Source organism: Phaseolus vulgaris, unplaced genomic scaffold (assembly GCF_000499845.2).
Source record: "Phaseolus vulgaris cultivar G19833 unplaced genomic scaffold, P. vulgaris v2.0 scaffold_21, whole genome shotgun sequence".
In the NCBI taxonomy this organism is placed as follows: Eukaryota; Viridiplantae; Streptophyta; class Magnoliopsida; order Fabales; family Fabaceae; genus Phaseolus; species Phaseolus vulgaris.
Genome location: NW_027174090.1, coordinates 162,477 through 175,052, shown reverse-complemented (window position 1 = coordinate 175,052; position 12,576 = coordinate 162,477).

Genomic DNA, 12,576 nt, shown 5'->3' with positions numbered 1-12,576 from the left:
CTACCTTCTTTGACTTTCCTAAGTTTTCTCAAGGTAAAATACTTGTATACACAAAGATTTAGCCATGTCTTCTTCTTCTCATTCTACAAAGTCTATTGGAAGTGAATTAAAATCTTTAAAAACTCTTTTGAAAGAAGTTTCACAAACTGTGCAATCAATTGCATATAGACAATTGGAGAGTGAGACTAAACTTAATGTTTTGACTAAAGCAAAGGATGAGAAGTCTCACATTCTAAAAAAATTACCTTCTCATGCATATATCTCTAAAGATCATGATTCTTTTGGGGAGGGAAGCATTAGAGTAAATGATTATTATCAAGCACCCCCTAGAAGACATAGAAGAGATAGAAAAGAACAAGAAAACCCAAGAGAGGTTAGGGTAGAACAACCCCATTTCCATGGAAAATAAAATATAGAAGCTAGCCTAGATTGGGAAATGAGGGTAGAAAAATTGTTTGCTTCCCATAAAGAAAGAAAGGAAAGAAAAATACAAAGGAAGAGAGGGGAAGTCGAAAGGGAAGCTAAAGAAAAAGAAGAAAAAGAAAAGCATGAGAAGACCCTTGAAGAACAAAAGGCGTGGGAGAAGAGTGTTCCTTCCCACAAGGTCATTCAACAAGACCAAAGATTTAAAAATACCTTTGAAAATATGTGTCTTGCTGAACAACCTCAAAGCCTTACCTTTTGTAAAGGAACACTTGCAAGCCTAAGTGAAAAAGAAGAGTCTTTAAAAGAAGCTTGCATAGATAAAAATGAAATAGATTATTTCTCATATGTGCTAGGATATCACCAAGTGAATGTCAAGTTTTTTATAAGCATCTACAAAAACAATTTTTTATGTGAAGTAGTTCCTAAAGAAACTTGTCATGTCTTATTGAGACAACCATTGCAAAGTGTACAAATCCTTATAAACAATGGTTGTCACAACGAGACTATCCTTACACATAAGAGAAAGAGTCTTCATGAAGGAGAACTCATGGGACAAATTAGAGTTGATAAAACTCTAGAGCTTTTAAAAGGAAAACTTTTGTCCCCCATGAGAAAAGAAGTTCAAAGACATTACCTTAGGTACAATTCTTGTTTTCAAACTACGCCCAAGGCAATGTCTCATAAACTCTATACTCCTTCACCTTTTGCAAATGATCCTTGGGAAGATATAAATTTCATATTAAAACTCCCTAGGACAACAAAAGGTTGTGATTCAATCTTCATGGTTATGGATAAACTCTTCTCTAGAGAAGTGATACATCTTCATGGTTTATCTTCAAGCATAGTGTTGAATAGAGTTCCAAATTTCGCAAACCATGATTTGAGGATTTCCTTTGGAAAACTTGCAACTAAATTGCACACTTTAAATTCTTATCATCCTCAAACGCATGGTCAAAATATATTTGAAAATCTAGCTCTTTCTACTATGCCTAGAATAATCATGAAGTGCACACACAACTCTAGAGGTGAGCAAACATACCATAAAGTAGTTCACAAAACTACTTATATTTCTGCTTTTAAAGTTATGTGTGGGTTCAATCATCTTTCTCCTTTTAAGTTGTTACCATCTTCTATAGGATTTATGCCTAAAGAGAAAGTAACCACAAATGAACATTTTAAAATACATAAGATGATTAGAGACCACACACAACCATTAAAAGAGAAACTTTGTCCAAGGTTGCCAAAACCAAAAGAAAAACAAAAATGGCAACCTAGTAAAATTAATTTGCAAACTAACACCTATGCCTTATTTGATTATTTCTATAGGTGGACGTTTGATCCAGGAGGACAAGCTTTGGCGAAGCAAAAGGTTGCTATCCGAGATCAAGTCTGTAGATCTGAGGATAGATCTTCTCAAGAAGGAGGAGATGATGGACACCATCCAGCCACATCCATTCCCCTAGCCATGAAGAAGAAGAAGCAATGGATTTGAGGACAAATCCTTTTCAAGAGGGAGGGGATGATGGAAGAGGCCCAAGCACAAGCCCACCAAAGGGTAGATTTGGGCCAACCATAGAGTTATGGCCAAGAGGATCCAAGAAGACGTTCTTTTACATGTTCAAATGCCATAAACTCTAGTGTAGAGTAGACTTTAATTTCTTGTCAAAATTAGCATAGGAACTTTATTTGTAATTTTCTTAGAATTAATTTTGGCACCTAAAACACCAACCTAGGTAAACTTAGAGTTTCTAAAAAAACCTCTAAATTTACCAAGGCCGGTCTAGAAAGCCCATGGAGGGGGTGAGCATAAAAACTAGACACACCCCTCCCCATGTGCTCATTTGTGCACCCATGTGCCATGTGCACCCATGTGCTTCACATTTACATTTCATTTGGCTAGCATTAGGGTTGCATTATGGTCCTCCTTAGCCTATAAAAGAAGGAGCCTACACCTTGTATTTTCAAGTTTATTGTGAGTAAAGTTATGCTGCCATTTTGTGCCAAGCTTTGCTTCTCCTAGAATTCTAGGCTCTAAACTTCATTTCCTTCACATCTCCTTGGGCTGGCCGAACCTCCCTATAATCATACCTTTCATGCACCTTCAAGATCAACACCACTCTTAGAAGGATCTTGCTCACACACCTTCATAGCTTCCGCACCACTTTTTCTCACATGATTCAAGAAGACCTTCATGAAATGCCATCATAGATGGCAAGCTCGTTCCTGATGTGATTCCACTAGCCATATAGAGAAAGGTTCTTGACCTTCTTAGGAATCACCTTGAGTTGGACATTATAGAGGCACTTTTCATAGAGTTGGATCATTTGTTCTAAGACAAGAACTCACCAAAAACTAGTACCAAATCCCAAACTCATTTGGATGAACCAATTTTAGTCAAATTGAACCAAAAAAAGAGGAGAAACTAAAAGGAACCGAACATAATTGAAATTAAAAGGCAAGAACAGAACATAGGTGCTGGAAAAACAGAAAAACCGAACCAAAAAACTCAAGAACACAAGACAACATGAACAATTGAAAGAGATGAAAGGAAGGAGAAGAGAGTGCTCATGAAGATGGAAGAATGTTGGATGATCTCGCCACTAGAAGTGTGGAATGCTCCTAGATAAGAGTGATGCCGCCACTTGAGGACTCCATTGATCCATCAAGATAAGACTAGAGAAGAAGGCTCCAAAAGCTCTCCAAAGTTCACTCAAAATTTGAGTAGAGTTTTCTTAGATTAATTCCAATCTGAATTTTACAAGGAGAGCACCTCTATTTATAGCCTAAGGTGCTAAAAAATAAAGCTAAGAGAATTCAAAATTCCCTCCTAAAAACTATTCAAAACCGGCGCCTATTCCATGCATGAGGAAGGTGTGACTCTTTCCTTCACTTTGGCACCTCCTATTCTACTCCTACACCTATCTACTAATACACCCCCTAAAGCTCCTAACTAAAGCCTAAAAGATGCTAAAACAAAAGAGGTTTCTAATGTTTCCCTCTAAGCACCTTCAACTAAAGAAATTACAAAAAGAGAAAATAAATGTCCTCTAGCTCCCAAAGCTTTGAACATGCTTCTTGTAATCCTTTGAGGTGGACTTTGACCTCCATGGGCGTCTTCTATTTGTGCCTCCACCTCCTCTTGATCTTGTTGATTGGCCTCCATGTCCTCTTGGGCTTGATCTCCATCATACTCCCCGAGTTGGAGAGAATTCGACCACGAATTCTGGAGACCTACAAAAAAAGGAGTTAGATCGCTGACATTAAAAGTATGACTACCTAAGAATGTATCAGACATATCTAACTCATAAGCATTGTCATTAATCCTCTTGAGGACTTGGAAAGGTCCATCCCCTGGAGGCATTAGTTTGGACTTCCTTTGAGTAGGAAAACGATCATTCCTCAAGTGAAGCCAAACCCAATCGCCCTCATCAAACAACAATGCTTTTCTCCTTTTATTGGCAAGTTCAGCATACTTGCCAACCTTCTTCTGAATTTTCTTCTTGATGTCTTTATGCAAAGTTTTTACAAAAGAAGCCTTTTCATCCCCATCTTTGCACAAGACATCTCCAAGAAGGGGAATAGGAAGAAGATCAAGAGGTGTTAGGGGATTAAACCCATAGACCACCTCAAAAGGAGAATGGGAGGTGGTAGAATTTACTACTCGGTTATATGCAAACTCAAGGATTCCCCGAAATAAAGCATCTCAATAGTTGTCCCAAAGTTCTATTCACCACCTCGGTTTGACCATCAGTTTGTGGGTGGCAAGTGGTAGAAAATAAAAGCTTAGTTCCAAGCTTGCCCCACAAGGTCTTCCAAAAGTGACTCAAGAACTTAGGATCTCTATCAGACACTATAGACCTAGGAATCCCATGCAAGCGAACCACTTCTTGGAAGAAGAGGTTTGCAATGTGGCATGCATCATCCACTTTGTGGCAAGGAATAAAGTGAGCCATCTTTGAAAAACGATCCACTACCACAAAAATGGAGTCCTTTCCCTTTGATGTCTTGGGTAAGCCTAAGATGAAATCCATAGATATATCTACCCAAGGCATTGAAGGGATAGGAAGAGGAGTATAAAGACCATGGGGATGCATTTTAGACTTAGCTTTGCGGCAAGCTATGCATTTATCACACAAACTATGAACATGTTTATGCATATGAGGCCAAAAGAAATGTTCATGCAACACATCCAAAGTTTTAGCAACCCCAAAATGTCCCATTAAACCCCCCTCATGAGCTTCTCTAACAAGAGATAATCTAATAGAGCATTGGGGAACACAAAGACGTTTTCCCTTAAAAAGAAAGCCATCTTGAATAAAAAAATCTCTGTGTCCTCCCTTAAGACACTCTTGATAGAGGAGAGAAAAATCAAGGTCATCATGATAAAGTTCCTTAATGTGATCAAAACCAAGATATTGAGAGGTTAAAAGATTTAGCAAGGTGTATCTTCTAGAAAGAGCATCCGCCACAATATTTATTTTGCCTTGCTTGTGTTTGATCACATAAGGAAATTGCTCAATGAATTCCACCCACTTAGCATGCCTCTTGTTAAGTTTGTTTTGGCTTTTCAAATATTTAAGAGATTCATGATCACTGTGTATCACAAACTCTTTGGGAAAAAGATAGTGTTGCCAAGTAAACAAAGCCCTAACAAGTGCATATAATTCCTTATCATAGGTGGAATAGTTGAGATGACTTCCCTTCAATTTCTCACTAAAATAGGCTATGGGGTGGCCCTCTTGGAGGAGAACAGCCCCAATACCTATGCTTGAAGCATCACACTCAATCTCAAATGTCTTAGTGAAATTAGGAAGGGCCAAGATGGGAGCATTAGTCAATTTTTCTTTCAAAGTGTCAAAAGCAATTTGTTGTGCTTCTCCCCAATGAAAGACCACATCCTTTTTCACTATTTCATTGAGTGGTGTGGCAATGGTACCAAAGTTTGGGACAAATCTTCTATAGAAAGAAGCAAGTCCATGAAAACTTCGGACCTCATTCAAAGATTTCGGTGTAGGCCAATTTTGAATGGCCACCACCTTTGTTTTGTCCACATGGACCCCTTTACAACTCACCACAAACCCTAGGAATTCTATATGATCAAGAGCAAACATACATTTAGCAAGGTTAGCATACAAATGTTCCTTCCTAAGGGTTTCTAAAACTTTCCTAACATGCCACCTATGGTCATTCAAAGATAAGCTATAAATGAGAATGCCATCAAAGTAAACCACAACAAACTTACCAATGAAAGGTCTAAGAACATGATGCATGAGGCGCATGAAGGTACTTGGTGCATTAGTTAAACCAAAAGGCATAACTAACCACTCATATAAACCAAAGTTGGTCTTAAAAGCCGTCTTCCATTCATCACCCGGTTTGATACGGATTTGATTGTAGCCGCTTTTAAGATCAATCTTTGAAAAGATTTTAGAACCATGTAATTCATCCAACAAATCATCTAGTCTAGGTATGGGATGCCTATACTTAATGGTTATGTTATTTATGGCCCTACAATCCGAACACATTCGCCATGTGCCATCCTTTTTTGGCATTAAGATGATAGGCATAGCACAAGGACTCATGCTATCTTGCACCCACCCTTTCTTAATCAAAGCCTCAACTTGTTGGCGAATTTCCTTGGTTTCACTTGGATTGGTCCTATATGCTGGACAGTTTGGTAAAGAAGATCCCGGTATCAAATCAATTTGGTGCTCAATCCCTCTCAAAGGTGGAAGTCCATTTGGAGGATCTTGAAACACATCTTGGAACTCTTCTACCAAAATTTCCAAGCAATGAGGACTATCAACAAGTGATTCAACTCTAAGAGTTCTAGGGATGGCTAAGAAAAGAGGATGATGAGCCACTATTTCCCTTTCTGATGGCATTTCATGTGTTCTTCTTGAATCAAAGTAGTGAAAAATGGGGCGGAAGCAATGGGTGAGTGAAACAAAGCCCTCCTAGGAGTTGTGATGGCTTTGAAGGTGCATGATGAGTAGGGATTAGAGAGGTTCGGCCAGCTCTATGAAGAAAGGTGAAGGGAGTGAAGTTTATAGCCTAGATTTCTAGGAGAAGTAAAGCTAGTGCACAAAATGGGCAGCATAACAATACTCAAATAAACTTGAAAATACAAGGTGTAGGCTCCTCCTTTTATAGGCTAAGGAGGACCATAATGCAACCCTAATGCTAGCCAAATGAAATGTAAATGTGAAGCACATGGGTGCACATGGCACATGGGTGCACAAATGAGCACATGGGTGCACAAATGAGCACATGGGGAGGGGTGTGTCTAGTTTTTATGCTCACCCCCTCCATGGGCTTTTCTAGACCGGCCTTGGTAAATTTAGAGGTTTTTTTAGAAACTCTAAGTTTACCTAGGTTGGTGTTTTAGGTGCCAAAATTAATTCTAAGAAAATTACAAATAAAGTTCCTATGCTAATTTTGACAAGAAATTAAAGTCTACTCTACACTAGAGTTTATGGCATTTGAACATGTAAAAGAACGTCTTCTTGGATCCTCTTGGCCATAACTCTATGGTTGGCCCAAATCTACCCTTTGGTGGGCTTGCATGTGGGCTTGTGCTTGGGCCTCTTCCATCATCCCCTCCCTCTTGAAAAGGATTTGTCCTCAAATCCATTGCTTCTTCTTCTTCATGGCTAGGGGAATGGATGTGGCTGGATGGTGTCCATCATCTCCTCCTTCTTGAGAAGATCTATCCTCAGATCTACAGACTTGATCTCGGATAGCAACCTTTTGCTTCGCCAAAGCTTGTCCTCCTGGATCAAACGTCCACCTATAGAAATAATCAAATAAGGCATAGGTGTTAGTTTGCAAATTAATTTTACTAGGTTGCCATTTTTGTTTTTCTTTTGGTTTTGGCAACCTTGGACAAAGTTTCTCTTTTAATGGTTGTGTGTGGTCTCTAATCATCTTATGTATTTTAAAATGTTCATTTGTGGTTACTTTCTCTTTAGGCATAAATCCTATAGGAGATGGTAACAACTTAAAAGGAGAAAGATGATTTAGGCCACACATAACTTTAAAAGTAGAAAAATAAGTAGTTTTGTGAACTACTTTATGGTATGTTTGCTCACCTCTAGAGTTGTGTGTGCACTTCATGATTATTCTAGGCATAGTAGAAAGAGCTAGATTTTCAAATATATTTTGACCATGCGTTTGAGGATGATAAGAATTTAAAGTGTGCAATTTAGTTGCAAGTTTTCCAAAGGAAATCCTCAAATCATGGTTTGCGTAATTTGGAACTCTATTCAACACTATGCTTGAAGATAAACCATGAAGATGTATCACTTCTCTAGAGAAGAGTTTATCCATAACCATGAAGATTGAATCACAACCTTTTGTTGTCCTAGGGAGTTTTAATATGAAATTTATATCTTCCCAAGGATCATTTGCAAAAGGTGAAGGAGTATAGAGTTTATGAGACATTGCCTTGGGCGTAGTTTGAAAACAAGAATTGTACCTAAGGTAATGTCTTTGAACTTCTTTTCTCATGGGGGACAAAAGTTTTCCTTTTAAAAGCTCTAGAGTTTTATCAACTCTAATTTGTCCCATGAGTTCTCCTTCATGAAGACTTTTTCTCTTATGTGTAAGGATAGTCTCGTTGTGACAACCATTGTTTATAAGGATTTGTACACTTTGCAATGGTTGTCTCAATAAGACATGACAAGTTTCTTTATGCACTACTTCACATAAAAAATTGTTTTTGTAGATGCTTATAAAAAACTTGACATTCACTTGGTGATATCCTAGCACATATGAGAAATAATCTATTTCATTTTTATCTATGCAAGCTTCTTTTAAAGACTCTTCTTTTTCACTTAGGCTTGCAAGTGTTCCTTTACAAAAGGTAAGGCTAGGTTGTTCAACAAGAGGTATATTTTCAAATGTATTTTCAACTTTTCCTTCTTGTTGAATGACCTTGTGGGAAGGAACACTCTTCTCCCACGCCTTTTGTTCTTCAAAGGTCTTCTCATGCTTTTCTTTTTCTTCTTTTTCTTTAGCTTCCCTTTCGACTTCCCCTCTCTTCTTTTGTATTTTTCTTTCCTTTCTTTCTTTATGGGAAGCAAACAATTTTTCTACCCTCATTTCCCAATCTAGATATACTTCTACATTTTCCTTACCATGGAAATGAGGTAGGTCTACTCTTGTTTCCCTTGGCACCTCTTGTTCCCTTTGCCTAGTTCTTCTAGGGGGTGGTTGGTAATAATCATTGATTCTACGGCTTCCCTCCCCTAGAGATTCAATACTTTGCGAATGGGATGCATGAGTTTTTTTTTATTTTTCTGATTTTTGTGACTTCTCTTCTTGAGCTTTAGCCAACTCATTGATTTTGTTCTCATTCTCCAATTGTCTAAAAGAGATTAATTGTACCGCTTGGGATACTTCTTTTAAAAGAGTTTTCAATGATTTTACTTCACTTTCTATAGACTTTGGAGAGTGAGAAGAAGAAGACATGGCTAAAACTTTGTGTATATAGGTGTTTTACTTGGAGAAAGTTTAGGAAAGTTAGAGAAGGGAGTTTTCCAGGTAAGGGAGGTGAGTCACAATGGACTACTTAAGTACCAAGCCTTTTCCTTGCCAAAAACTTTTCCTCCAATGACTTCACACAAAATTTTCTCTTAGTAGAACACTTAGAACACAAGAAGTTGAGAAATCAAAAAGCAAGAAAACTATGTAAGCTAGATATGCAGCAAACTAGTCGGTATAGCACAAATTTAAACAATACCAAACATGCAAAACGTTTCTACCAAAACAAAAGAAATACAAGTTCAAACAAGCAACAAATTACTAAGCAAAATGAATATGCTATTCGGCCCTAGGTGAGGCTTCTTGGACACTTTGAGCCCTTGAAGACACACTCACCGTCTAAAACGTAATTTAAAAGAGGTAATTAACAATAATCCAAGTTGTAAAGGAGATAAGAAAACCCCCTTTGTTGTTCCTCTTTTTGGTTAGTGCACTTTCTTTGTTGTCTTGATTGTTGATCTTCTAGGTGTTTGTAGTGTTTGTTTCAAGAAGCTTGTTTCGGCCTTAGCTTGACTCCTCCTTAGAAAGTTGGCTTTAATTCTCCAATTTCCAGCACCTATTCACAAAGGCTTAACCTTAAACCAAGTCAATTTCCATGCACATAAGCACCAAGAGAGAATTAATTTCCAGCACCCACAAAAGAGAGGTCAAGAAACAAAAGCAAGAAACAAATTTAATTGAAAGAAAACAGTACCACCAAAAGGATTTATAATATGACAACTTAGAAAGAGATTCAAGGAATTAAAGCAAACAATTAAAGGTACTCAATAAAAGTTGGCACACAAAAGGAATTCCTAAAGAAAAGCACTAGATTAGATGACCAAATAAAAAAACAGCACCACTGGAAAATGTTGTGGGCCAGAAAACAGTTTTGTTCCCCGATTTATGCTGAGCTGTAATTGTAAAATTTATTTCTGAAATTTGGATACAAGAAAATTCAGGATCTTAGCTAAATTTTGGCTTTGGAATCACCTAAAACGCATGCACCATTTTTTTTTAATAATTTTTGCAAATTTGGTGTGCAGTTAGGCCAGCTGTAACGCTCAAGATTCGCACTCTGATTTTGTGAGATTTATCATTTTTTTTCTGTTGCTCCTTTTGACCTCATTCTTTTTTTGTCTTTTCTATAACACCTTAAACTTGCATTTTCCAGAAATTCAGAATTTTCCTATGGGTAGAAAAATTTTGTTAAACAAAACAGCCCAGAACAGAGAGGTGTTACAGGGGAAAACTGGAAGAAAACAGCAAGATAACCAAAATTAACACAATGGAAATGTGAGAATGGAAATTGTGTATGAACTAAGACACAATTATGAACTCAAACTAAAAATAAAAAGCACCAAAGGATCAAAATAACAGCAGATTAAAGCAATATAAAGAGACCCAAAACAAGAAACAATCAAGCCAAAAAATAGGACTACTAAGAATTGATGACAATATGAATGAACATGACTTGACAAAACATGTATAGATTCAGAAATTTAAAGACTCAAAGCATAATATGAAGCAAAATAATGAAAGCAATAAAGACTCAAAGCCTAAAACAAAAATAGCAACACAAAGGTGTATGGAATCCTATCACAAATTGCACAAGAACTTGTTCAAGATCAAATGAACAAGAGTGCTTGGGTTGGATCTTCCACAAAGCACACCGAGAACAAATTAAAAATATAAAAACAGCAAGACAAGTAAGGAATTGAAATGACAAAGATGAAAATAAAGAAGAACTGAAATTAAAAAGACAAGCTACTCATCTTGAAGAACCAATAGCTCATGATACCAAATGATGGCATTTCATGTGTTCTTCTTGAATCAAAGTAGTGAAAAATGGGGCGGAAGCAATGGGTGAGTGAAACAAAGCCCTCCTAGGAGTTGTGATGGCTTTGAAGGTGCATGATGAGTAGGGATTAGAGAGGTTCGGCCAGCTCTATGAAGAAAGGTGAAGGGAGTGAAGTTTATAGCCTAGATTTCTAGGAGAAGTAAAGCTAGTGCACAAAATGGGCAGCATAACAATACTCAAATAAACTTGAAAATACAAGGTGTAGGCTCCTCCTTTTATAGGCTAAGGAGGACCATAATGCAACCCTAATGCTAGCCAAATGAAATGTAAATGTGAAGCACATGGGTGCACATGGCACATGGGTGCACAAATGAGCACATGGGGAGGGGTGTGTCTAGTTTTTATGCTCACCCCCTCCATGGGCTTTTCTAGACCGGCCTTGGTAAATTTAGAGGTTTTTTTAGAAACTCTAAGTTTACCTAGGTTGGTGTTTTAGGTGCCAAAATTAATTCTAAGAAAATTACAAATAAAGTTCCTATGCTAATTTTGACAAGAAATTAAAGTCTACTCTACACTAGAGTTTATGGCATTTGAACATGTAAAAGAACGTCTTCTTGGATCCTCTTGGCCATAACTCTATGGTTGGCCCAAATCTACCCTTTGGTGGGCTTGCATGTGGGCTTGTGCTTGGGCCTCTTCCATCACTTTCAATGTCACGCCTAGACACAAGAAGTGTAGGCTTAGAACTCTTATCTTTTTTATCTTTTTTATCTTTTTCACTCTCCCTCTTTTTCTTCATAATAACTTGGTCCTCATGGACTTCTCTTGGAGAGAGAGATTTTAAAGTAACCTTGTGACCATGGAATTCAAAAGATAGTTTGTTGGTAAAGCCATCATGTAAAACTTTTCTATCAAATTGCCAAGGCCTTCCCAAAAGAACATGAGTGGCTTCCATGGGCACAACATCACATAATACCTCATCTTTGTATTTTCCAATGGAGAAATGGATGAGGACTTGTTTATTAACAATTATTTCTCCTACTTCACTAAGCCATTGTAATTTGTAGGGCTTTGTATGAGAGATAGTAGGCAATCCAAGCTTATCTACTACTCTTGTACTAGCCACATTTGCACAACTACCCCCATCCACTATCAAGGAACAAATGTTGTTTTGAATAAGACATCTTGTATGGAAAATATTTTCCCTTTGACTTTCATCAAAAGGTTGTGAAACTTGTCCAAGAAGTCTTCTCACAACTAACAAGTCCCCTTCAAGTGGACATTCGCTCTCTTCCTCACTAGATGCATGAGAATGCAATGAATGCTTTGGAGAATCCGAATCATGCTCACTAACTACAATGCCCTCATGCATGTACATACTTCGTTTGGAAGGACAATTTGCAGCAATATGACCATAACCCATACATTTAAAGCATTTAGTATTAGATGTTCTAGTGGGAGACTTAGGTCTAGAAGTAGATGGCTTAGATTCCTTGGGTTTGAAAGAAGAATCTTTGGAAGGATGTTTAGAAAAAGAAGTTTTGTTTCTCCAAGACTTTGAGTAGTATCCATCATTGGAAGCATTTTTAAAAGAGTTTTTCTTAGCAAGTTGGGCTTCCACCTTCATTGCAAGATGAACTAAAGAGCCCAATGATGAATACTCTTGTAACTCAACAATGTATTGAATATCCTTCCTAAGACCACTTACAAACCTAGCAACCATGGCTTCTTCACTTTCTTCTAATTCAATTTTAAGCACAAGCGTCTCAAGCTCCTTATAATATTCATCCACATTTAGCGTGCCTTATTGAAACCGTTGGAGTCTC